Source organism: Callorhinus ursinus, unplaced genomic scaffold (assembly GCF_003265705.2).
Source record: "Callorhinus ursinus isolate GAN/ISIS: 27379988/994484 unplaced genomic scaffold, GSC_fseal_2.0 scaffold41, whole genome shotgun sequence".
Taxonomy (NCBI): domain Eukaryota; kingdom Metazoa; phylum Chordata; class Mammalia; order Carnivora; family Otariidae; genus Callorhinus; species Callorhinus ursinus.
In genome coordinates, this window is record NW_027397103.1 from 336771 (window position 1) to 358550 (window position 21780).

Consider the following 21780-nt stretch of genomic DNA (forward strand, 5'->3'; position numbering starts at 1 on the left):
GGGCACCATAAGACACCTCCCCCACCCAGGGCAATATAGTCAGGGCTCTTGCCCACTCCATCCCCTGCCGGCCGGAGCCGCTGTCTTTCCAGGTGACACAGCATTCCCAGGAGCCTTCCTACACCCGGTGAAGGCAAATGGCTCCCAGGGAGGCTTCTCGCTCCAGCCTTGTCATTTCCTGTGGCCTCTGCCAACTCTGGGCGGTGCTGTGATTGTCCCTGTTTGGCAGATGGGGAGGCCAAGCCTCTGAGATGGAGCAATTTGCCCAGAGGCTATGGCAGGTAGCCCAGAACCTCTCTGCTCTCCATCTGCCCCCACCAGCCCTCCCCACCACCTCTCAGCCCAGGCCCCTCCCTCACCCCCCAGGAGAGCTGCCAAAACACCATCAGCAAACCCAAGCATGTGACCCAGCAATTCCCCTCCTCGGCATCTACCCCCAAGAAGTGAAAGCATATGTCCCTATGAAGACTTGTACGTGAATATTCATAGCAGCATTCTTTGTAACGGCCCCAAAGGGGTACAACCCAAATGTCCCACCTGAGGAATGGGTAAAACATCTGTTCAGTGGAATATTATGCAGCCTTAAAAAGGGATGTAGCACGAGTCTGTGCCACAGCATGGATGAACTTTGCAAACATTATGCCGTGTGAGAGAAACCAGACACAAAAGACCACTTAGTGTATGATTTACAGTCATATGCCCCGAATAGGCAAGTCCGTGAAACAGAAAGATTAGTGGTTGCCAGGGGCTCTGTGTGTGTGTGTGTGTGTCTGCGTGTGTGTGTGTGCGTCTGCGTGTGTGTGTCTGCTAATGAGAAGGAGTTTCCTTTTAGAGAAATAATGAAATGTTCTAAAATTTCGCGGTGCTGGTTACAAAGCTCGGATACACTTCATATGTGTGAATTTGGTGAAAAGCTGTTGCAAAAAAACAAAACCCGGTATACACTGGTGAGTGGACCCCTGCCCAGGCTCTGCAATTCCCCTGCTGCACTGTGCTCAGGGGAGAGCCCAGGCCTTCAGACTCCCCACAGAAGCTGGGTAGGGGCCCCTAGCAAGCCCAGGAAGTCATGTATAGATCACACTGAGAGTGAGACATAGAGGAAAATGGAACCATGGCTGGAGATAATCCTGAACCTGGTCCGCCATTCAAAACTCATTCGATATTCCAGGCCCTATACTGGAGCTGGGGACTCAGTCGGGAGTAAGGGACATGCCCTCTCTCTAGGAAGCCGAGGGACAGACCAACAGATGAGTGGTGATGAGGTGGGGGAGGGTGGGGCCGACCAGGAGGCAGAAGTGACAGCCCAGGGTGTCATTGCTATACTCAGGGCAAGCACAGAGAGGAGGGGTCCCTAACCCAGCCCCTGCCCAGGATGGTCTCCCAAGGAACCAACTTGTAGACAGAGGTCCAAAGGAGTGAAGAAGAAAGAAAGCAACTCAGGAGTGGAAAAGTATACCAGGCAGAGGGAACAGCAGATGTGAAAGCCTAGAGGCTCCAGAGGGTGTGGCACATTCCGAAGAAAGGGCAGGATGGAGGGAGGGACTCAGGGGGACCCCTGGCTGAGATGGAGAAGCCTGACGCTGGGCTCTTATGGATTCCCTTCTCAGGGGTAGAGCCAGCTCCAGGCCACCTCCCCTGCCTGCAACCCCCCGAGGGAGGGTGTCCGAGCCTACGTAGCCAGGGCCCCCTGACCCACCTCCTCTGCCTCCAGGCCCCCCTCCCAGCTGCCCCTCCTGTGCCCTGGGAGCGCTAATCACAGCAGACAAAAGAGCGAGACTAAATTTTAATAAGATATCTCTGGGATGTCTTAAGCTGCATTTAAAAGCCCCTAAGCTTCCCTCAACAGGGGGAGCGAGTTGGGCAGGGTAAATATTTACAACTCTACCCGAAAAGCCAGGCCCGTTTTCCAGGCAGGATTTTAACAGTATAGATCATGCCAAGAGTGAGACATAGAGGAAAATGGAACCATGGGCGGCCGCAGCACCAGGGCCCGGAATTATGGATATGAACCTGTCCCCAACTTCTTGTTTTTAATTAAAAACCCCTTTTCAGTAATTCCATTAAGAGGCAGCAGTGGTTCAAGAGTCTCCTTCTCATTCTCTTTAAATTATGAAACGTCCCGTCGGCTCCTTCCAGTTTCAGGGGCTGGAGGAGCAGGGTCAGTGGAGTGTCAGGGTTCAGGAGGCTGCGGGGTCGGCCCGGCGGGGGCTCTCCCCTGCCCCACACCTCAGTCAAACTCTTCCAGTGCATCTCACCGTGTTCTGGGAGCTTCCCTCCCCATCGCCTCTCTTGCTACCCGCAGTGTGAGGTCAGAATGCTGATGAAGCTGAGTCTCAGAGAAGGGAAGGAACGGGCCTAAAGTCACACAGTGAGGACGTGGTGGAGATGGAACTCAGCCCCAGGGCCACCTGACTCCAAGTCTCCCACCTTTGCCACCTCCTCTGAGGGTGGGGAGGGCCTGGTGTGGGATGGAATGCCCCTGGGGCCTGGATCAGCACAGATCCGGTTTCCAGGGAGAAGGGCCCTGCCTTGACCTGCTGGTAGCACAGCACACTTTAATTCAATAAAGGATCTCTGAGTGCCTGTCCTCTGTGGGGACCCAGGCCAGGAGCTGGGGATTCAGAGCTGAGAGATGAACATTGCCTGCCCTTGAGGAGCATGCAGCACCCTCCCTTCTGCTTATGTGTAGCTTGTCTTCTCCTGGAAGCTTTCCCTGACTACCTCAGGTATCATTCCTCCTTCCACCTGCTACTCAGATCCTAACCTCATATTCACCCACCCACCCATCCATCCTTCCCCTCAGCTATTCTTTCCTCCGTCTGTCCATTCATCCTGCCATCCACCCCCCACCCTTTCACTCATCTAATCACCCATCCATCTTTCCACTCATCTATTATCCTTTCCTTCCTTCCTTCCTTGCTTCCTTCCTCCCTCCCTCCCTCCCTTCCTTCCATCCATTCATCCATCCTTCCTTCCATCCATTCATCCATCCTTCTGTCCATCCATCCATCCAACCATCCATCCATCCATCCATCCTTCCTTCCATCCATCCATCCATCTGTCCATCCATTCTTCCATCCATCTATCCATCCATTCATTCACCCATCCAGCCACCCACCCAGTCATTTACCATCTACCCACCCACCCACATCTCCATCCTTCCACCCACCATGTATCCACCATGAAAAGGAACGAACACATCTCAAGCCCTCACTATGTGTCACCCTATGTGTCTCCCTCACCTGATTCTCACAGTGCCTCTGCCAAGTCTATCATCTTCATTTTGGAGATGAAATGGAGAAGCTGAGGCTCTGAGATGTTTGTGTTGCTTGTCTGAAGGCAAGGGAATGGAGAGCAAGTTATCTACTTTCAGGCATGGTGACAGGCCACTTCTGGTGGCGTGTTTGGGCCAGGAAAGAGAGGCTTTCCAAGTCCTATCATGTGGGTGGGCTGCCCGTTTCCTCTCTCCCATCACCACCGTGTGTGAGCTGCCCTGCGCCTCTCCCCTTGCTCCTGGGTGGGGCGCTGGCTGCTAGGGCCATCCCTTGTCCTCAGAGTGGTGCACAGAGAGACAGGGCCCCAAACACAGCGTGCCTACTGTGCCCCTCCCAGGAGCACAGTCTCCCCATTGTCTGGAGGAAGCCGCAGGTGGGCTCCAAGCTGCTCCTGAAGCCCAGTGTCCATCCTCTTGCTTTGCTTGTCACCATTGTGCGGCCACAGTGGCCCTTTGTCTCTGACAGAATCTCTCTCTTTGCCGGCCCGACCCTCCCCCACACCAGCCACGGTGATGTGTGCTCAGGATGGGAGAGGGAGACTGGGGAGGGGTGGGAGAGAACACTGGCTTGGGAGTCCAGACACCCCAGAACATCACATCCCATCTCTGAGACTCAGTTTCCCCTACCTGTAAAAGGGATGTTAATTCCTGCCATGCCTCATCCATATTGTAGCCAATGGTAGGGGATGGAGGGGTTGTTCGGAGTATGGATTTGGTCTAACTCTGTTAATCTCTTGCTGTGTGGACTTGGGCAAGTCATTTGCCCTCTCTGATGGCAGAGCTCTGTGCCATGCAGGGCATTCCGCTCTTTCCGCCGCACTTCCCGACTGTCAAGCCCTTTCTTAGGCCATCTCATGGCTCGGCACAGAGAAGTTAAGCAATATAACTAAAGTCACCCAGCGAGAGGTCACCATCAGTCAGGCTCGCAGATCCTGTCCCGAGTTCCTCCTCCCCCAGCGCAGGAGGCTTCAGCCATGCTGCGGGGTGGCGGCTAGGCAGGGGCTCTGCAGCCAAGGGCGGTCTAATGGATGTATTCCTGGCCTGATCTGATTGAATCCCCTGGGGTCTGGAACAGCCTCCGCTTCCTGGAGGAGATCCATAAGTGGATGGATGGAGGGTCCTGGGAGCCCCACAGAGGCACCGGACTTAGAAATAGCTGGGTTGGGGTCCAGCCTGGGATGAAGGGTCCTGCTGCTGGTGCCCCTGAGGATAAAGAGGTGTTGGCGAGACACATCCCCCTGTGTGGAGGGATGACAAGGTGACCAGTAGTCGGCCCTGCCCAGGGGTAGGCACCCTGGTCTGTGTGGGCGAGGACCGTGGCCTCCGTGGCAGCTAGCCCCACTCCAGGGCTCAAGCCTCGGGCGTGGCTGGGCGGCTGGGCAGGGTGGCCCGGGCTGCAGAGATGGGTCCAGCGGTCACCGAGCTCGGCCAGCACCCAGGGCCCGGCAGGCATTCTCGAGCCTGAGAATGCACAGTCCTAGCCCCTCCCAGGCAGCAGCGCCACCTGGACATGACAAGGTCACCCAGTGGTGTCACGAGACACAGATAGTGGGTGTCACACGGCCATGTCCTAGAGTCACGGATAAACAGTGTAACTGGAACCATGGCCTCCCAGCCGACGCGGGGCCTATGACCTCCACCAGCATGATTTGCCAGACACGGCATCACACACAGCACGGGACATACCCTATTCATCACACGGGGACACGAGCGGCCACGACCACACACATATTCATGCCACATGTCCAGAGCCGAGAGGCCAGGACCTCCCAGAGGAATGCAGAGGAATGCAGGGGTGGAATCCTGGCCCCATCCCTCCTTCTGTGTGTCCTCTATCCCAGTCCGGGTGTCTTATCTCCTCCTCTGGAAAAGGGAGAGAGAACACCAGCCACCAAGTTACCTTGAAGCTTGAGGGGGGGGAGGAAAGTGTGCAGAGGGCTGGCATACAGCAGGTGCTCAGTCGAGGTCTGTTGCTTCCAGTGTGATTGTGGCTGTGGAAGGCCTAGCCTGCAGTGAGGTGTACGAGCCTCTGGCTCTCTGTGGCAGGCCATGGACGTGCCGCGGCTCCATCGGCTCTCGGGGGTAGGAGCCCCTCAGGATTTCAAGGGCTGGCCTCAGATGGGGAGTGGCATGGACCGAGGGAGCCCAGTCCACCCCCTCGGCCACTGTGAGCAAGGCTGGCTGGTGGCAGCACCACCTTGGACTAGGCCATGTGCTCTTAGAAGGCCGACAACCGCCCCCTTCCCCCCCCCCCCCCTGCAGCATGAGGCATCTAGAGGCCAAGGGGGTGTGCCCACCGGGAGCCTGGGCCCCTGCCGACCACACTCTTCTCCCGGTTTATCAGAGTTCCACCCTCCCAAGACAAACCTGCCCCCCAAGTGGGCACCCTCAGGCCTGAGGGGTGGTCAAGGCGTGGCCATCTGAGGGGGTCAGTGCGGACCTGGCCTACCTGACGTGCTGGTGTCTCTATGTGTGCGAGTGAGGCCCTTCCAGTTCTGGCCTGAGCCCGCAGTGGGAAGAGAAGCCCGGTGGGCTGGCACTGGGGCCCCGTTTGTACCCTCATCCAGACCCCAGTGAGTGTCACGGGCAGGCCTGGTGGGGAGCCGGGCCCAGGACTAGCCATGGCAGCCCCCAAGCACTCAGTGTCCCAAAGACAGCAAGACGCTTGCTTGTCAGGGTCAACGTCCTGTACCCGACAAGCGACCTTCTGGGCCTGGGCCTCTGTCCAACCTCAAATCCCATTAGGCTCCTGGCATCCCAGTTCTGTCATGGGATCCCCCACCCACAGGACCAAAGATTTCAGGCCTGACCCCTGGAGCGGGCTGGTCGACCCAAACATGGGAGCACAGAGGATGTGAGCCCAGAGCTGGTCCAGGAGCCCTGTGCCATTGCTGCACTGAGCGTGTGGCTCCATCCGAATCAGGCTCACCAGGACCAATACGAGACTCAGAGATTCTGACAGGTCTGGGTTCAAATCCTGACTCCATCTGGTACTGGGTGTGTGGCCTCCAGAAACCTAAACGGAACCTCTCTGAGTCTGAGTTTCCACTCTGTGGGAAAGTAGAGATAAAACCTGCCTCCCAGGGATGTTGTTGGGATCAAATGTAATCATGCCTTTGATTTCTCTCTGTCCCCAAAGCCTGCTCCACGTCCTTGGCCCGTCCCGGGCAAGCATTTGTTGAATGAGTGGTTTGGAGAGACCATCTGAAAAGTGGGACAGAAGGAAGCCATAGATCCCCGCCCAGCCCCCAGCCCCAGAAGCCCTCCTTCCACACAGCTGCAGCCCCTTCCTGGGGCGGGGGACCCCCCCAGCCTCCACTCAGAGCCCCTCCCAAGCCGCAGGAGGCCCGGACACATGTTCAGAGGGGGCATTATCTGTGCTCAGTTGACTGTAAACGTTTAAGCGGAATTGACTGTGTACTCAGCCACTTTCAAACACAACTAATCTTCATCGGGGCGACGGGAAGTGAAATATGTTATTGTCGGCAGCAGTAAATTACCCGTGCCAGAGCTGGCTCGTGAGGCATTACGGGCCGTGGCCGGCGTGCTCCTTCACCCTGCCACCACCCGCCCGCAATCCATTACCACAAACGGCCCTGGTCACCCCTCCCCTGCCCCGTGGGGCCAGCTACCAGCTGCCCAGGCCTGGTTCCCACCCGCCCTGGGCCGCAGGATGAGCAGCGGGGAGGGGGAGGGGGGGGGCAGAAGCTCTGGCGAGACCCCCGCCCAACAGATTCTTGCAAGTTAGCGACCAGAATGGGGAATCCGGGCCCAGGCAGGGTAAGGGATTTGGTCCAAGGCCTTCTGAGCCTCAGTTTCTGCATCTGTAAAATGGGGATCCATTCATTGTGTTTTGTTTTTTCTTTTGTTTTTGTTTTTACATATTTGCAAATCTCTTTGAAGTCTGGCTTCACAGAAGACAGCTGGATTCTCACATCTGCTTCTGCATTCAGTCTGTTGCAACATGTTGTTCTGGTTGACGGATCCACAGAACACGAGGCCTCGCACAGATAGGGAGGTTGAAAATGGGAGTATTCCAACATCGATCTCAGATCATGAGGGATCTTCTTCTCTGGTACGAAAAAGCAACTCCACATGAGGTAGCTGGCTGAGGCTGAGGGTTAACCTTCATACTCTGTAAAATAAAAACCCCTCCGTCACTTTTGCCCTTCGAATGGATCTTCTGCTCCTTTCGTAAGGTTACATATTGGCCACTGGGAAAATAGTGGTTTACAGGATTATGCAGCCCCTCTTTCATTATACAATATCCAAAAAAAAAAAAAAAAAAGTCACATTCTCTTCAGGAAAGACTTTAAGTAGGAAACTGTCAAACCCACAGTGGCAGACGCAAGTTCTCCAAAATTCTAATTTTTGCTGGAAAGTCAAATTTTATCCTTGGCAACAAATCAGTTGACAGGCAACCTTGTTCATGTTTGAGAGAACACCTGCTCGATAGCCCAAGCCTGAAAGGCTCTCGCTTGTCAGTCCATCATTATTTCATGTGACAATGATGTCCTGTGACGAAAGTGGCAGGTGCAGCTCGAGACTCACCACACAGCGTTTTTCTGGAGCGACTAATGGTACATCGGAGGGCCTTGATGGGCGTGCTTCCCTTTCTGTCGCACTGGATATGCAAAAGATGTATAACTACAAGGTTGAGATTTTGTAAAAAAAAAAAAAATTACTAACTTTTACTTTTCATCAGTAGCATGCTCAAGTGAAACGGGCTTTTTAGTTTTTAACTGAGAGAGTGTTTGGGGTAAAGAATGCAATGATCTCTATTATAATTTTATAGTTTGGTGCCTCAGCCATGATTCATGCTTTGAGGCCAGCAGTTTATCCACCCGTTGTTTTTACAGCATTAGTGCAAATGCGAATACAGTGAGAAAGGCTAATAATGTCTCAGTAGGATTACGAACATGGTTTTGATCTCCTGGGTACCCTAAAAGGCTCTTGGAGACCCCCAGAGGTCTGTGGAGCACACTTTGAGAACCACTGATCCAGGGTGACCAGCCTCGGGGCTGCCAAAGGTGCTGGAAGACGTGGCTGGAAAGACCTTAATGAAATGCCCTACCTCGTCAGGTACCACCATCCCTCCCCCATCCTCAGGGGCTGCCTCCCCATTCTGGGGGCAGGTGTCCCCTAGCCCCATGCCTAGCTCCTCCCTCAATCCCAATTCTAAGGCTGCTAATGAAAACCCATTGGCTCTTTCAAAATCCTCCTCAAAGTCAAGATCTTCCTGACGCCTTCCTGAATACAAGCCCTTGGCGGGGATCATGTGTCCTCCTCTTGAACCTCCCACGCATTTAGTATCTCCCTCCCAGCTTCACCTCAGGCCCCGAATTCTGCCACAGACCTAGTTGACCCTTGACAGACCCAGGTCGATCCAAAGGAATGAGCTAGAAAGTGGGGCTCTGTCAATGGCTGGGGCAGATTAGTGACTCTGGCTAACAGTGGTTAGCAGGCCAGAGGACTCTGAGAGATACTGCTATGAATCCCTGAACAGACACATACCTCCAAGAGCTGAGCACCAGGGACCAGTAGCCTGAGGGGACTGGTATGGGTGGGGCCTCGACAAGAGGAAGGGGTTATCTGTTCTCCCAGGACCGACCTAGACAAAACTGTGACCTTAATGAAAATTACATTAGGTAGGGTCCTTCTTGCTGTGTGACCATTGGAAAACCACTCAACCTCTCTGGGCCTCAGTTTGCTCATCTATCAAATGAAGAGTGGTGGGCCAGTTCCCAAGACTCCTTACAGCTCCCAGATTTTACAGGTCAATGATATTCATGGGCTAACAGTCCATGATGTTGATACTTCATCTTTGAAGGAGAGGAACATTCAAGATTTCTGGGCCACTGACATTCCAATGTAGCATGATGCTCACATTCCAATGTTCTATGCTACTGACATCAAACAGCTTCTAATGCTAACGCGCGAAAAGGCACATTACCCTGACATCCAACACTCTGAGAAAGCACGGTTGAGGGCCAGCTACGTACCGGTCACGCCAACAGCCCTGAACTCCATAAACTGTCCCTTCTCGGAACTTTTCTCTCCAGCAACCTAGATCCCCATGGCGGCACCAGAGAGTGGTTTAGGGACACTTTACCTGTCCCTGTCCCCCAGAGTCTGACCATTCTCTTCTCCTGAAGGACTGAGGTGGTCTTGGCATAAGACAAATGCAAATTTAACACACGTCCTGGGACCGTTCTTCCGACCGGGTTCTGCCCCACCCCCCCCCAAAAATCATCAATGCTGTAACCTCAGTTCTGCAAGATTTCCCTGCTCCCCACTTTCCACCCAGGGTTTTGCCAGCTGGAGGGGGGCGGGTTAGGGCATCAAGGAGAGATCAAGGCTCGGGGCAGGAGGTGGGGGGAATGCCCTGGGACTGTGGCTCAGCCCCCTTCGCCTGCCCCCTTGTCCTTCTGGCTGAGGCCGGGGCTCCCGGGGCCCCCAGGGGCAGGGGAGGCAGTCACCAGCATGACGCCATCTCCACCTGCCCGGGGCTACCGTCGAGACAAAACCCCGGATTGGCTTTGCCTCTCCAGCCTCTCTTTTTAAAAAAAAAAAAAAGAAGAAGAAGAAGAAAGAAAGAAAGGGAGGAAGGAAGGAAGAAAAGGAATTCCTCCAAGTTGAACAATCCTTGTGTTGGATCTGGGAGATGTTATTCCGAGGGACAGACAAGGGCAATTATCTGCAATCCGCCAGCAGTTTTAGCCTAATTTCCTTACTGCTGTGCAATTCTCTCTGAGCTGCTAGTCTATCAATGTCTTACAGAACGGATTAGCGGGCACTTTCTTCATCTTCAAATGAATTTTAGCTGTCATGCCCTTGATGAATAGAGCAGGGACAGGCGGCTGACCTGGCCCGGGGAGTGGCCGGGGGGTGGCGGGCCAGCAGCATCTGGGCCTGGAAGGAGGTGAGGCGGTGGGGGACAGACCGGTGAGGGGAGGACAGGGGAGGGGGAGGCACCTGAGTGAGCCATCCAGCCTTCCGGGGTCGCTCTGTGCCCGGCCCCACCTCCTGGGGCTTTGCACACTGTGCCTGCCGTCCGGGGATGGCTTCCCATCTCCCGGGCTGAGAGTACGGGGTGGGGTGGGGGGGCGGGGGGGGGCTGCTGAAGGTGCCAGGGCCCCCACCCTGCAGCCCTCTGGGCCACCCCCGACACAGCACCCAGACTCTGGGAACTCCAGCTTGGAGTCTGCCGCCCCGCAACACCGTGGACCTCACGAGGGCAGAGTCCAGCGCTGTCTTGTCACCGCTGTGTCCCCAGAGCTGAGCTTGTAGGAGATGCTCTGTCAGTTTTCATTGCAGGACAAATGATTCTCGGTTTCTCTGCCACTCGGTTCGGGGCCTGGCACAGTCCTGGCACATGGCAGGAGGGAGCCTGGGCGCTATTAGACAAACGTGTGACGCCACGGGGGCTTATTGGAAAGAGGGCAGACAGAGGGAGGAAGCAGCTGGGGTCCGGAGCACCTACCGTGTGTCACGCACTGTGCTCTGTGCTTTGACTTTGCTGATATGGCCTCTTTGACCTCAGAGAGGAGAAGCTGCTAAGCCCAGGACACAAGTCCTTTGGGCACTAGTGAACCCAGGTCTGTCTGGCCACCCTCTCCCAACTCCCACGGAGCACTGTTTGGGGAGCACTAGATGTGAAGTGAGATTCTTATGGGCAGGGTGAGGCCCTGTGGAGAGAGTGGGGGAGCCCTGGGGAAAGGGTACGTGGGACCCAGCGTCAGCCACGTGGGGTGAAGACCAGGCCTGCTTAGGACTCCCTTGTTCCCACTCCCCCCCCAAAACTTTTCCAAACTCCCAGGATGAGGGCTGTGGTGGGTTTTCCCCTTTCCCACCTGCCCACCTTCCACCTGTCCCCACTTTCTTCGCTGTGCCCCGGGAAGTTGACCTCCACACGCAGCGAGGCATTAGGCGGCAGAGGCTGTGTCCCTTGGAGCCCACGGCTCCTGCCTCGCGGCACTCCCTCCGTGCCTCCCCAACCACTGGCTCTGGTAGCTCCATTTCTGTCCCTTCAGGTCTAGGGGGTCCCTGCTATCAGCAAAGAGAAGTGGAGCCCCAGAGAAGAGGCCGCCCCACCCGGCCCCTATACCCCTCTGCCCCTGGGGAGCCTGCTCTCCTCCCAGAACTTATGGAAACAGAAGGAAGATCCTTGGCTCAGGGCAACCCAGCCCCCATTTTACACATGGGGAAACTGAGGCTCAGAGAACCAAAGGGACTTACTTGCTCCAAGCCAACAGGATGTCACGCAGAGCCAGGCCCCAACCCCTGAAGCTGAGTAGCCTTCCCCAGGGCTGGAAAACAAGGCTCAGACCTGTCAAAGCCGGGTTTTCCTCCCCACTTTCAAGTTCTGGTCCTTTCTCCAGGCACCTGGGAGACTCTCCCGAGTTTATTGATCGCCAGGACAGCCTTGAGTCAATATGGTGCACTTTGCTAATTAATCTTTTCCAGATAATTGCAGAAAATTATTGGTTCATGTGAAGCGGGGGTAGAGAGGCCGCCTTTGTACCCCCCATCCCCCCCTGCAGAGTGGCTCCTGGCAGACCCCAGGATGCTGGCCTCAACCCTCTGCCCTGCCTCCCACCCCATACTGGCCTCTCTCTACCTCGAATCTGGGGCAACGAGCCCTGTTCCCTCCTGCCTCCTGCCCAGCCCCCTTCCAGAATCTTCAGCCCATGGCCCCTAGGCCCGCTCTCCCAGCACTGCTCTGGGATGCTGGGGAAAACACTGGGAGCTGGGATGGCCCTAGGTTCAAAACCCAGCTCCAGCAATTACTGGAGGGTTATTTAACTTCTCTGAGCCTTGGCTGAAAAACAAAACCGCATTTATCATTTCTGCTTCCCGGGCTGCTTCTAAAGACAAAACAAAAGAAGGCGTTTTAATACTGATTGACTATGACTTCTACAACTAATAACAACGCTGATAACAACAGCCAACCCTGAAACAGGGGCTTGGCAACATTCCAGGCGGTGCTCACGGCATCCGATAGGTGCTGGTATCATCCCCATTCTACAGAAAGGGAAACTGAGGCCCTAGAGCTGCCCAGACAGCAAGGGGCTGAGACTGAGACCCTGCCTGTCCTGGGACACCAACCGCTGCCTTCCACGATGTCGCCAAGCCTGGCCTTGTCACCAGGAGCAAGCCCTCCACATGCTCATCTCCAACGCCGGGGGGTTCCAGCCCTGGGTGGGAAGCAGATGGTGTGGGATGCCAGGGGTGGCACAGGCCTCAGAGGCACCCACGGCTTCCCACTCCAAGCCTTCTTGCCCCCAAACCCTGGGCCCACCTCAAAGGGCCCGAGAGAGTCATCCGCAGGCCTGGGGTGGACGCAGCGCCCTCCCAATTACACCCCACTGTAACTGATCCAAAGCGGACACTCCTGGATAAAGTTTCCCATCCTTTTGGGGTTTCTCTCTTTCTCCCAAATATCACTGACTACATCACCTTGCCGGGCTGTATATACCTGTTCCTAATAAACCTCTAAGACTTTAATGAACTAAATAGCAAATTACTTTTTTATTCAAGAATGAAATTTCATCATATTCATAATTCATATTTTATTTCAGACATCTGCTGCTGATTACATTACATTTAACTAAAATTAGATGATGCTCAGAATGCAATTAAGGCTCTGCCAAATTCTCCGGCCCACCAATGCCGGCAGAGCTCAGCGGGGGCCGCTAGGAGCCTAATATGTAATTAGGAGCTATTTTCTAGCTGTTTTTAAAGTCTGAAAATTAGCTGCCTTTATTAATCACACAGACAAATATAAAGTGGAACCAACGCTCGCTGAAATTTCTAAAAGGGATTTTTTGTTTAATTATACACCACAGAGCGCTGTGACTCGGTTTGCATGTTGATTTGTTGTGCACTGACATTTTGACAACTGGTTCTCAATTTGTCTGTCGTAGTTAGGCAACAACAAAGCCGACGGTAATACTTTAACTTTCAAAACCTTCAGTGTGCTGGGGAGAGGGAGAACGGCAGTCCTCGCTGCAGGCCTGCCGCTTGGGCTCTGGAAGCCGCGGGAGCCGGAGACCCAGGGAGGAGGGCAGGCCGGGGCCCCAAGGGGCTCAGCTGAGAAGCCGGGTGGGGAGGTAGACCAGGAGTCCAGAGGTCCAGAAGCAAGCCCCAGCTCGGCAGTGTGTTTGGGGCGGGGGCGGAGCTCAGTGTCCTCCTGTGCACCTGCAGGGGTCTGGAGCCTGAGATCTTGAAGGAGCTTTTATGTGCTGAGATTGTGTCTCCTCTCCACAGTGTGCCAAGCCTTGGGCTGATGCATTCTGGGCGGTAGCATTCAGGCCTTGCCCCTCTGAGGGGCGCTTCTGTTACCCCACTGTACAGAGCATAAAGCCGAGGTTCAGTGATTCATCACCGGCCACAGTGGCCACGCCAGAACTCAAACTCAGCTGCAGTTGACTCCAGAATCCATTGTTGTAACAACTGTATTCTATTCACCTGCCCGGCTTGGCAGCCCGAAGCTGGGGTGGCTCTCCGGGCCCCGTTTCCCGTTGGTGTGGCTCGGATATGGTGACGCGGCGTTGCACGGCCTGGGTCTGACGCCGTGGCCAGCGGCCCGCTTGGTCCCTGACCGTCCCACCTGCAGCCGTGCTGGGGGCCAGGGAAGGGGTGCACAGAGGGGGTCATTGGCATGGAGCGGGGTACAACTCTAAGCTGTGTCCTCAGCCCCCGTGCACCCCCTGAGCTGGCTCCAGGCCCCATTGGGCCACCACCACCCAGTGATATCTAGAGGGTCCCGGGGACAGGGTGGCTGCCAGGGGGCCAGTTCCACTCATGCTAACACCAGCAATGACCGAGATGATACAAAGGGCAGACAGCTTTTTCCTACGTGCTAGCGCCGTGTCATTCTGCTGCCTGCACTCTCCTACAGATCCGATGAGGTGGAGTCACAGCCCAGCTAGGAGTCTCCAAGCCTGGATTCACACCACGTCTGCCACTTCCTGGCTGTGTGGCCTTGGCCAGGCCGCCTCACCTTTCTGCATCATTCACGTGAGGATCCTGATGGCACCCAGCTCTCAGGGTTCTGGTGAGGACCGAACCAGATGCTGGTACTCGGTGCAGATGAAGCCTCAGCCAATGGAAGCTACCTGTTACTAACCCCCATTTAACAGATGGGGCCACTGAGGATCTGTAGGGCAAAGTACTTGCCCTAAAGTACATACCGCTGAGCTAAGAATTGCACCTAGGGGGTCTGATCCTGCACGCTCTCACTCCAGCCCCCGGATGACCCAGGGAGGGCAGGCGAGGGGACTAAAGACCCACCACGGGGTCTGGGCCGCCCCATCTGGCCACCGTGGCTATTGAGATGTGGAGATGAGAGACCAGGGGCCCTCCGGTCTCTCATCTCCCTCCTGCCTGCTGGAGGGGCTACCAAGCAGTCTTTGGCTGGAGCCAAGGCATGCTGGAGCCTACCATGAGGGTCTCTGCCCCTACCGACCCCAGGCCAGGGGAACCAGCCCCCACCAGCTGCCAAAACCTGTTTTCAGGAGCCAGCCCCGTGTCCCCCTCCTGCCCCCGGAATCACCTGATGAAAATACCAAAGGAGAAAAGGAGGTTTTTTTGGGTGACAATGAAACTGTCAATAAAATCTCAAACGCAGGGATAGGCAATGACTATTTCACTTACGCTGACAGTTGAGATTTTGCCGGGGAAGGAAAGTGACAGGCATCTGCTGACATCAACACCACTTCTTTCGGAGAACAACCCACGGGAAAGGCGGCCCCGGAGACCTGTCTCGCCCAGATGCCAGCTGGGCTGGGGCTGCCGCCGTTCCCAGAGGAGCAGGGGGTCAGCATGGAGGAGGGGCTGGACACCCTGACTCCATCAGCTCATTGTTCATCCTGCGACCCCCCTCTAAGCGCTGACATGCACCAGGCTCTGTGCTAGGGCTGACAGATGAAGAAGGGAACCAGGAAAATTCCTGCCCTTAAGGCTGTTATGAGTTCCACTGCGTCCCCCCCAAAATGAGGCCCTAAACTCTGGTACCTGTGGGTGTGACCTTATTTGGAAGTAGGATCTTAGCAGATGTCATCGAGCTGAGATGAGGTCATCAGGGTGGGCTCTGGATCCCATGTGATGGTGTCCTTATAAGAAGGGGAAATGCCACATGAGACAGAGATACAGGGAGAAGCCACCGTGTGGCCACAGAGACAGAGGAAGAGGGATGTAGCTGTGAGCCGAGGGATGCCAAGGACTGGTGGCCACCACGAGCTGGAAGAGGCAAGGAAGGATTCCCCCCAAAGTCTTAGGGGAGCCTGGCCCTGCTGACAACCTGCTCTCAGACGTCTGGCCTCCAGAACTGTGTGAGAATACATTTGTCTTGCTTCCAGCCTCCCAGTCTGTGGCACTTTGTTGTGACAGCCCTGGGGCACTAAGACAAAAGGCACCCATGCAACCAGGGAATCAGCTGAGGCCCTACCCCTGGCAGGAGACTATCAAAAAAGGAGTATACCTCCCTTGAGAGACAAATTGGACCCCAAACTGAAAATCCTCTGCAGGCACCCTGGTTATCTTCCCATCGGTCACCTCTCCATCCGTCCCTAAGGCCACTGCCCCCTTCCGAACGTTGCCGTCTCTCACCGCCCCCCCCAACTGCCCCTCTCCATCCATCATGCCACAGCCAGAGGACTTTCTAAAGCACAGCTGTGACCTGCCCTCCTGTGCTTAATTCCCACCCTGGCTCCCAGGGCCCTCAAGATAAACCTTGCCTCGTGTTGGCTCCAGGTGCCTTCCAAACACCAAACCACTTGTGGCTTCTCTGCGCATGCTCCAGCACTGCTCGACTCAGTGTCTTTGCTGCCAGGAACACCCTTCTTCACTTCCCAGCTCAGCCAAAATTCTGCCCAGGCACCTCCTCCTCCAGGAAGCCTTCCTGATGCCCTCCCCACACACCAGCTGGGATGTGTACCACCCCTTCCTGGGCTCCCAGGATGAATTCAGAACTGCTGCTCTTTACTGTCATTGCCATTTTGCTTCTCTGGCTCTGCCCTGTGAGTCCTGGAAGGCAGGGATGGGTCTCATTGACCCCTGGGACCCCAGGGCCCAGCACCTGGTTGGACTTAGGTAGTATGTGCACTGGCTTCCTTGACCAAGAAGCTCACTCTGGGAAGCAATGTTGGCCCAGCCATTTAGACCTGGGCCAGGCAGCCTCCTACCTGTGACATCCTGTGAGATTGCCCAGGGTCGAGGGAGAGAAACTGGCTTTGGGGTCAGAAGGCTGACTGGGGTCAGACCCTGACTCCCCAGGGTTGAGGGAAAGAAACTGGCTCTGGGCTCGAGTCCCACTTACCAGCTGGCTGGCCTTGGGCACATCACTTCATCTCTCTGAGCCTCAGCATCTTTACCTGTGAAATGGGAACAGTAAGACCTATAACTCAGGGCCTAATTATAATGATTATTAATGGGTATTATCATTATAATGATGATTGATTCATTGTAATTCTAAGATATCATGTGGACTTCCATTTCCAAAATCTGTGTGTCCTTCAAGGCTAGCTTCCCTAACCAACTCCTCAGAATCGTGAATCATACATGCACCCTTGTGAGAGTGTTTGTCATTTATTTCTTGTAACTGTTTGTCATTTAATTCTTGTAACTCTTTACATATTAATATGTTACCCTCCCAACTGGATGACATTTCCCTTACCAGCATGGACCATGTCATACTTCAGGGGCTCTTGAGGGACTCGACAACTGCTGCTCGATCGATTTGAAACCCTCACTGCTCACTAAGGGCCCAATACAAATCTGAAACAATCTGGGCACGGAGCCGAGGAGGAAAGTGCAGGGCAGAGACTGCAAACTGGATTTGGAGTCGGGTGGACCTGTTTCCACCTGGTTCTGCCTCAAACAGGCTGTGAGGCCGAGGACCAGCTATTTCGCCTGAGCCTCAGTTTTCCCTTCTGCAGAACGGGGGATAGAATACCCACTCCTCAGTACGTCAGGTGTCAATGTACACGAAGGGGCCTGGTAGACAGCAGTTAGAGAGGTGAGCAAGTGTCTAACCTCAATCTTGGGCTCCACCCCAGCTCCCATCTTTCCCGGTTGGGTGACAGTGGGCACACCCCACCACAACTCTGAGCCTCAGTTTTCTGTTCTGGAGAATGGGGACAACGCCCACCGCAGAGAACCGTGTTGAGAATGAAAAGCACAAGCCTGACATGGGGAATGTGTGCAGGAAGTGATGGGTGTTAGTTTATTGCCCCGAATTTGATAAAAGGCCAGACCTGCCCTGCCCCAGGGCCAGGAGCTTCCAAAGTCTGGTAAATGGAGTGAGGAAGGGGGCACAGACAGGTGTTGGCAGCACCATCCCTTTCCCCAACAATGAGGACGTTTCCTTTGCCTTCCAGCCCAGAACTTCAAAGGACTTTAGAAATGCTATTTGCCTCACCAGTGCCCTGGCTGCTGGAGAGGGAGGGTCCGTGGAGGCCCTTCTGGCCCTTTGAGTAAAGAAAAGAGAAGAAAGGGAGTGCCCCACCCCTTCCCGACAAGATCCCAACCCCCACCCATTCCCAAACCCAGCAAACCCCTTTGGAGGGCCGGGCCAGCCAAGTCCCCCGAGCAGAACAGGGTAGCCATCCATACTGCAGGCAAGAGGGGCCACTTCCTGGCTACTTTCCTTCCTTCCTTCCTTCATTCATTCATTCTGAAAACCTTGAGCTCTTATGTGCCAGACCCTGTGTTAGATTTGGGAGACCGCAGTGAGCAAGACAGCTGTGACTCCTGCCCTCAGGGGGCTGGCGGTTTCCTGGGTGACAAGTGATGTAGCAACAAATGACTGCACAATTTGGAAATTAATCAAAGGCCGAGATGGGAGGTGGCCGGTGCATTCCAGGCGGAGAGGAAACAGCAGGGGCAAAGGCCCTGCGGTGGCACTTGATTCTGCCATCATCGTCGTCATGGTCACCATCTCTGCTGTCATCTGCCTGGCATTCCCTATGTGGGCTCCCGTAGCCCCCATGAATCTGTTTATTTCCTGCCTCCTGCACTGAAATGTAAGCTTCCTGAAGGTAGGCACGGGGTGTGCTTGGCCCCTTATGACTTCCTTGGTCACCCAGACCAGCACCTGGCACAGAGGTGTCACTCAGTGTGGAAGGAATGCACAGAGCGAATAGGCAGGCCCTGGGCTAAGCGCCCTACACCTGTTACCTGGCTTACTCCCCACGAATCACCTGGTGAGCTGGTTGTCTGGTGATCACTGAGGCTCGGAGAGGGGAAGGTGCTTGTCCAAGGCCACACAGCCAGCAAGGGACAGAGCTGGGATTCCGACCCAGTTCGGTCTGGGCTCTTTCTCTCCACTGCCCCAGGCCTGGAGTGGAGGGGTCTGGGCAGGGTGGGGGCCCCCAGCAACCCCCTCCCCCACTAAAAGGAAGGAAGCAGTTCTAAGAGGAATGGTACTTTGGGCTCCATAAATAACCCAGGTCCCTGGGCCCGGCCGGAGGTTTAGCGGCCCGAGTGTGTGTCTAATACAAACGGCTCTAATCCCCTGTCAGTTAAACTGGATATCAGAGGAGACAAGCTTCCGAGCGGGGAGACCTAATTGAATCGAATTGAAAAGGCGGAATGGGCAGCCGGGCCACGGAGGCGGGATGCGGGGCGAGCAGGGGGGCGCAGCTGGCTGGGTCTCCCCTGCTCTGTCCAGGCCGCACTCCAGCCCCCCACTGCAGGGAGGGGGACTGGGGGGGTGCCCCAGCCAGGGCACTCTGCCCCCTCCGGCCTCCCCTTTATCTGCTGGCTCTGCCATTTTCTCTCCATTGCTGACCCTTTTTCTGTTCCCTCTGTTATCTCGCATAATGTCACTGCCTCTTTAGAATCTATTCATCAGAGCAGAAAGAAGCCAATGCTGACTCTGATAAAAAAAAAAAAAAATACCATCTGCGCCTCCGGGGAAGAGCTCTCAACCCAACCTCTGGCGCCCCCGCCCCCCCCGCCTCCCCCCCCCGCCTGCCATTTCATGGGGGCGCCAAGGGGTAATCAGATTCCACCGGAGGCAGGGTGCCCTCCCACAGGTGGTGCCCCCACTCCCCAGCTCACTCTCCAGAGCCATGGGGAGACCGTCTCTGAAAGAGGTCTTAACCCCGGGCAGCTTTCCGTCGGCAGAAGAAGAGCCTGATTTGGCCATTTGAGTTTGTCTTTTAATTGGTTTTTCTTTATTGGTTGATAGTCTTTTTAAAAACAGGGTGTTTTATCCAAATATCTAGATTCGGAGTTCTCTTTAAAAACTGGATAGGAAGGTTGGACGACCGTGGGTCCACCACCCACAGAGCAACAAATGGGTGGAGCTTGGGGTGGGGGGGCGCCACATTCCACCCCCACCCAGGCTGATCCCACCAACCTGACCGTGTCACCTGCCTGGGCCCGGGAGGTTTGCAGGCGTGTGGCCTCCCACCGGGTAGGATTCCTCAGAGGGGTGCTGAGGGGCATGTGGAAAACTCCAGGGCACTTTTCATGGGGCTGGGAATATCTTCTGGAATGAGAGGAGACCAAGGCCCAGAGAGGGGAAGCCACTTGTCAACGTCACACAGCATTTCAGAAATCTCCCAACTTGTGGACAGTGTGTTCCTCAACCACATGAGGCAGATGGGGAGAGAGGGGGTCCTGACTCTGGCCCACCATGCCTCCCCTCTCTGCTCCCCATCAAAGCCCATTAAGACTCCCATATCTATGCATGCGCTGTCAGCCCTCCTGGGAGCTGGCTCTGGGGTCCTAGCATCTCCTCGGGCAAGCAAGGACACGTCCGCAGCCCTGGCCACTAGAATGCCCCATCTCAAGCCAGCACCCTCAGTCATGAGGCCTGGGTTCGGGTCCCAGCTCTGCCATAGACACACTGTGTGACCCTGGGTGGGTCACTGTTCTTCTGCACCTCTGTTTGCCCAACTACAGACAGTAGGTCCTTCAGCTCCATCAGGGAATGCTCTCAATGGAAGGACATCCCCTCTCAAACGATGGACCCGCCTCGCTGAGGCAGGTGGCAGGACCTGGGCACCTGGGGGTAAGTGCCCTTCCAGTCTACACCCACCAAGGACACGGCCAGCCACCATGCACCAAGGGGCGCTAACGTGGGCCGACAAGAGGGCCGTTACCTGTGCTCCCCACCTCCAGCCCGGCTGTGGTGAGGAGCTGCCCCCACCCTGTGAAAGTTAAGGGGGGGCACAGAGCAGACGGGGCTACTGTCCTGGTGACAGAAGGCAGGTGCTCGGTCCGAGGGGAGCCTCTTCCTCCAGAGTCCACATCCCCAACTCCCAGACCCAGGATGATCACTGATCTTGGGGACCACAGTATGTGAGGCCACTCAGCCAAACCTGCCTCCTCGCCCCGAGTCCCAATCCTGTCCCTCTGGAAGCAGGGCGAGACTGGAAAACCCGGCCTCGCCTGGCAAGGAAAGTGGAGGAAGCCCGGGCTTTGCAGCCAGAGGCTGCTGGGTTCCAATCCCAGCTTGGCTGCCTCCGGGCGGTCATGTCCTTACTCTGAGCCTCAGTTTCCCCCATCTCGGATGATGACAGCAGCTCCCGCTCACTGGAAGCCCACGCCACGCACCAGGCTCCAGGCTCCAGGCTCCGTGTGACGTGCATTGCTGCCCGGCATTTCCACACTGCCGGCAAGGAACCTGGGGCTCAGAGAGGGGATGTGGCCCGCCCAAGTCCGGCAGCTACAGGTGATCGGCCACAGGACAAGGCCAGACCTGCCTGACCCCAGAGACACAAAATAGTGATCGCTGGCAAGAGGAAACAAGGGCACGATGACAGAGATCCTGGCACAGGAAGGCACTATTATTTCTACGGATGGGATAACCAAGGCCCAGAGAGGGTAAGATACCTGCCTGAGTTCCCACAGCAAGCCGCCTTTGGGTTTTTTCCTCATTGCCGGGGCGTCAGAGGAAGAGGGCTGTATTTGGAATCCAGAGACCCATCAGGGCATAGCTTCTGCCCTTGCTGACTTCATGGCTTGGAGCAGGAAGCCCCCCTCCCCCCAACGGCCCCCAATCGCAGCCTCAGTTTTCTGTAAAACGAGGCTCCCCCCACTTTCCTCACAGGCTTGCTGTGGGCACAGGTGGAGGGCATGGGTGTGAAGGCACCCAGAGCCACAGGCTGGGGTGCCTAGCGGTCATCGAGGCAGCCCTACCTGCCACCTGGCTTCCCCAGAGCTCCGCCCAGTTCCTGGCAGGTAGTAAGTGCACATTTAGTATCCGCTGAATGAGAGCATCCGGGAGCTCAGGGCCAGGGCCCGTGGGGAGGAGCGCAGCCCCTGGTCCCCAGGCAGGGAGGAGACCCAGGGGGCCCCCTAGAGGCCAGGTTCAGCCCAGGTGCCCCCATCAGCATTCAGGTGGTACCTCGGCCTCATCCAGTACATTATGCAAATGCCTCGAAATGTATGTTTTCATTATCAGATTTAAAACATTGTATGAGAACAGACTCAGTTAATCTCCTGAGCTGGGGAGGGGTTTGGCAGGGCAGCCTGTAGAAAAAAAAGTCCAG

General features: G+C 55.7%; 1 long non-coding RNA gene across 1 annotated transcript; it reads right to left on the bottom strand.

Annotated features, from left to right (window-relative positions):
• Positions 1–13079: 13079 nt before the first annotated feature.
• LOC141370631 (uncharacterized) lies at positions 13080–18641 on the bottom strand. The gene is made up of 3 exons (XR_012374827.1): positions 18478–18641; positions 16596–16650; positions 13080–15390 (listed from the first exon to the last, which is right to left on the bottom strand). It is a non-coding gene; the product is annotated as an uncharacterized lncRNA (long non-coding RNA).
• Between the last annotated feature and the right edge of the window lie 3139 nt (positions 18642–21780).